This window comes from Tachysurus fulvidraco, chromosome 14 (genome assembly GCF_022655615.1).
Source record: "Tachysurus fulvidraco isolate hzauxx_2018 chromosome 14, HZAU_PFXX_2.0, whole genome shotgun sequence".
Lineage (NCBI taxonomy): Eukaryota > Metazoa > Chordata > Actinopteri > Siluriformes > Bagridae > Tachysurus > Tachysurus fulvidraco.
This window is the reverse complement of record NC_062531.1, coordinates 1,182,182-1,187,501: the sequence shown is the minus strand read 5'-3', so window position 1 is coordinate 1,187,501 and position 5,320 is coordinate 1,182,182.

The following is a 5,320-nucleotide window of genomic DNA, read 5'->3' as shown; positions in this document are numbered from 1 at the left end:
AATTGTTTTTAACCCTTTCTGACAGATAGACAGACAGGCAGGCAGACAGACAGACATACATACAGATAAACAGGCAGGCAGGCAGACAGACAGACATACAGATAAACAGGCAGGCAGGCAGACAGACAGACATACAGATAAACAGGCAGGCAGGCAGACAGATAGACAGACATACAGACAAACAGGCAGGCAGATGGAGATAGACAGGCAGATAGATAGGCAGATAGACAGACAGGTGGATAGACAGATAAACAGGCAGGCAGATGGAGCTAGGCAGGCCGATAGACAGGCAGACAGATGGAGATAGACAGGCAGGCAGGCAGATAGACAGACAGATGGACAGAAGGACAGGCAGGCAGATAGACAGACAGAAGGACAGGCAGGCAGATGGAGATAGACAGGCAGACATATAGACAGGCAGGCAGATAGACAGACAGATAGACAGGCAGATAGACAGACAGATGGACAGAAGGACAGGCAGGCAGATAGACAGACAGAAGGACAGGCAGGCAGATGGAGATAGACAGGCAGGCAGATGGAGATAGACAGGCAGACATATAGACAGGCAGGCAGATGGAGATAGACAGGCAGACATATAGACAGGCAGGCAGATAGACAGACAGATAGAGAGGCAGACAGACAGATAGACAGGCAGGCAGATAGACAGACAGATAGACAGGCAGGCAGATAGACAGACAGATAGACAGGTAGGCAGATAGACAGACAGATAGACAGGCAGGCAGATAGACAGACCAATAGATACTTTCTTTTATTATTCCTGATGTTTACCTTCTGCTCTATGGTTATGTTCTGTAAAGCTGCTTTGAGACAATGTCTATTGTAAAAAGCACTATACAAATAAACTTGAATTGAATTGAAAACTTGAATAGAGAGGCAGACAGATAGACAGACAGGCAGGCAGATAGACAGACAGACAGACAGACAGACAGACAGATATATCCTATAAAATAACAAGTAATTGTAACTGACATTTAGCTGAAACCTATTTGATTGAAGCGAATGGTGTGTTAGATGTCACTGTAAGCTTTAACATAACTTTATTAGTAATATAATGTGATCACTACTGTAACTGACCATTAACATAAACACACACAGCACAGCATGAGAACCTGCTCCTGAAAGATTTATATTTTGGGTTGCACGGAATCCCAGTCCAACTGATGCCATGACACACACACACACACACACACACACACACACACACACACACACACACACACACAAAGGCCTAAAGACAGAGATTTTGTTCACCAAATAAAATTGAAGAGTGACTTGAACACTGAAGACTGATGCAATACTTGCTGCATTTACATAATGAACCCAAGAGGGCATTTATCATGTTTAGGGTTTACAGATACTCATTATCAAAGACAGAAGAATGGGAATAAATAAGGCTTTCAAATAATTACATATTAAAATTGAATAATAGTGTTTCTCTATGTTGTATAAATGTTTTTATTCATTTTTCTCTACAGACTTTTTTCCACATTTGCTGCATGTAATTTTCATTTGTCTAAACTATCTCAGTCATTTATTTGTCATTTTTCCTCCAGTATTTTCTGTTCTAAAGCACAAGAGCCATTTTCCTGATTCCCACTGACTCTTAACTCAAGCTGCCTTAGAATCACAACTGTGTTGTGTTTTAACTCTTAAAGAGTCACTTTCATAAGTATGATTTTAAATTCTACTCTCAGGTGTTTATAATGATATATAATCCCACTCTCAGGTGTTTATAATGATTTATAATCCCACTCTCAGGTGTTTATAATGATTTATAATCCCACTCTCAGGTGTTTATAATGATATATAATCCCACTCTCAGTATTTATAATGATATATAATCCCACTCTCAGGTGTTTATAATGATTTATAATCCCACTCTCATGTGTTTATAATGATTTATAATCCCACTCTCATGTGTTTATAATGATATATAATCCCACTCTCATGTGTTTATAATGATATATAATCCCACTCTCAGGTGTTTATAATGATTTATAATCCCACTCTCAGGTGTTTATAATGATATATAATCCTACTCTCAGGTGTTTATAATGATTTATAATCCCACTCTCATGTGTTTATAATGATTTATAATCCCACTCTCATGTGTTTATAATGATATATAATCCCACTCTCGTGTTTATAATGATATATAATCCCACTCTCATGTGTTTATAATGATATATAATCCCATTCTCAGTGTTTATAATGATATATAATCCCACTCTCATGTGTTTATGATATATAATCCCACTCTCATGTGTTTATAATGATTTATAATCCCACTCTCAGGTGTTTATAGTGATTTATAATCATTTATAATCCCACGCTCATGTGTTTATAATCCCACTCTGTGTTTATAATGATTTATAATCCCACTCTCAGTGTTTATAATGATTTATAATCTCACTCTCATGTGTTTAGAATGATTTATTATCCACTCTCAGTGTTTATAATGATTTATTATCCACTCCCAGTGTTTATAATGATTTATAATCTCACTCACAGTGTTTATAATGATTTATAATCCCCACTCTCATGTGTTTAGAATGATTTATTATCCACTCTCAGTGTTTATAATGATTTATTATCCACTCACAGTGTTTATAATGATTTATAATCCCCACTCTCATGAGAATCAGAATCAGAATCAGGTTTATTGGCCGAGGGTGTTGACACACACAAGGAATTTGGTTCCAGCTGTTTGTGACTCTCAGAAGTACAGACATAAATAAGACTATACACACAGGTATAATGTCTATACCACTCTGTTTGTGTTTATAAAGATTTATTATCCCACTCTCTTTGTGTGTATAATGATTTATAATCCCACACTCAGTGTTTATAAAGATTTATAATCCCACTCTCAGTGTTTATAATGATTTATAATCCCACACTCAGTGTTTATAATGATTTATAATCCCACACTCAGTGTTTATAATGATTTATAATCCCACACTCAGTGTTTATAATGATTTATAATCCCACACTCAGTGTTTATAATGATTTATAATCCCACACTCAGTGTTTATAATGATTTATAATCCCACACTCAGTGTTTATAATGATTTATAATCCCACACTCAGTGTTTATAATGATTTATAATCCCACTCGCAGCGTGCACGCGCAGTCAGAGCTGGAGGTGTTTATCTATAACGGCGGCAACCAAAAGCAGTGAAATGTCACTATTCTTATTACGAGTTGTAGCACAAACAAAATATTAATGCAATATCAATACTAAATAAAAATAACATTTATTGATTTGGTCTTTGTCTTGTGAATATTAGTTTATTAATGACGTCATTCATCGGACACACTGTTTGTAGAGAATGCACACACACATGAACTGATCTGATTCAAGACTGACATCATTACATCATGCATAACATTTTGGTGTCCACTTTCACCATTTAATAACACCATAACTTTTGGCTTACTGTGTAGTCATATAATATATAATATAAAACTCTTCTTGTTTTAAATTCTCACTGAGGGATAAAACCCCTAAAGATGAAACCCTAGAACTGCCCCTGATCTTATACCTACTGAAAATCACTGACATTTTACTTTTTACTTTTACTTCAAATTGTCACGATGTGACACGGTGAGACACAGGCGAGTGAGGATCCAAATGCAGTTTTAAAGGTTTTTACTAAACAAGACACAAACAAACAGGCAGGCAACGCGGAACAAACAGGAAACGGGAACATGGACATGCACACACCAACACCAAAAACGACCAACAACATTGAAGTGAACAGACAGAGTATATATGGAGAACGAGAACCAATCACAAAACAGAGACAGACAAGGACTAAGACAAAACACCTGGGGAAGAGAATGAATGTAATTAGTGTCCATGGTAACAGATAGGTGGGCGGGGTCAACAATTAACATCAGGGAGAGACGGCAGACAGAAACAAGGGGAAAACACAGACAGACACATTACAGAGCCCCCCCCCCTACGAGCGGCTTCCAGACGCTCCCAAGTCCACAAAACCCAGTTCAGGCGGGTGGAGCGAAGGCGCAACCAGGGTGGGAGGGCGGTTCGGGTTCGTATAGTGGTGGCGCCCGCTGAGCAGGAGGCCGGGGTTGCGCCGGCAGAGCCGGAGGCCAGGGCGGCGCCGGCAGAGCAGGAGGCCAGGGCGGCGCCGGGAGAACCGGAGGCCAGGGCGGCACCGGGAGAACAGGAGGCCAGGGCGGCGCCGGGAGAACAGGAGGCCAGGGCGGCGCCGGGAGAACAGGAGGCCAGGGCGGCGCCGGAGGCAGAGCCAGAGACCAGAGCAGGACCGGAGACCAGGGTGGTGCTGGAGGCGGAGCCAGAGACCAGAGTAGGACCGGAGACCAGGGTGGTGCTGGAGGCGGAGCCAGAGACCAGAGCAGGACCGGGGACCAGGGTGGTGCTGGAGGCGGAGCCAGAGACCGGAACGGAGTTGGCAGCCAGGGTGGTGCTTTGGGCCTATGAACAGGGTCAGGAGGTAGAAGGGCTGGCAAGTCCAGCGAAGCAAAACACAGGAAAACAGAAACATGCATAGGTTCAGGCCAGGCAGAGAGTTCAGGTAGTTTGGGTGTCATGATGGCGTCCTCTGACTCAGTCATTTCGGTCGACCCGGCCGATTCGGCTGGTTCCGTCAGCTCGGCCGGTTCCGTCGACCCGGTCGGTTCGGCAGGTTCCTTCGGCCCGGTCGGTTCCGTCGACCCGGACGGTTCTGCAGGTTCCTTCGACCCGGTCGGTTCCGTCGACCCGGTCGGTCCGGTCGGTCCGGCAGGTTCCGTCGACCCGGTCGGTTCCGTCGACCCGGTCGGTTCGGCAGATTCCATCGACCCGGTCGGTTCCGGCGACCCGGCTGGTTCCGGCGACCCGGCTGGTCCAGCTGGCGGCTTAGGGATGCCGGCCGCCCGAGCCGACCTCATCGGGGTATCCGCCAGTTTGGAGACCAGCCGGTTAGCACGGACCTCAGCCGAGCTCGCCGGTACGGTAGCCATGGGAACTGGCTCCATCACGGATGTGCACGGGACTGGTCTGGGCGGAGGCACTGTGGAGCATTCGGGCGTCCGTGGCTGATTCCACTCTGTGACCCACGGATCCCGATGCTTGCTGCCCCCCCCCAAAAAATACTTACGGCCGGCTTCCGTCTCTACAGTGTTCACGCTCAGCGTGGACCCGTCCAGGAGCAACGCCAAGTTGACGAACTCCGAGAATGTCTTTATTTCTCTGGTAGACGGCATCAAATACCGCAGGATCTCCCTTAGTCCATGCTTAAAAATGTCTTTGAGCGCCTTCTCATCGAAATT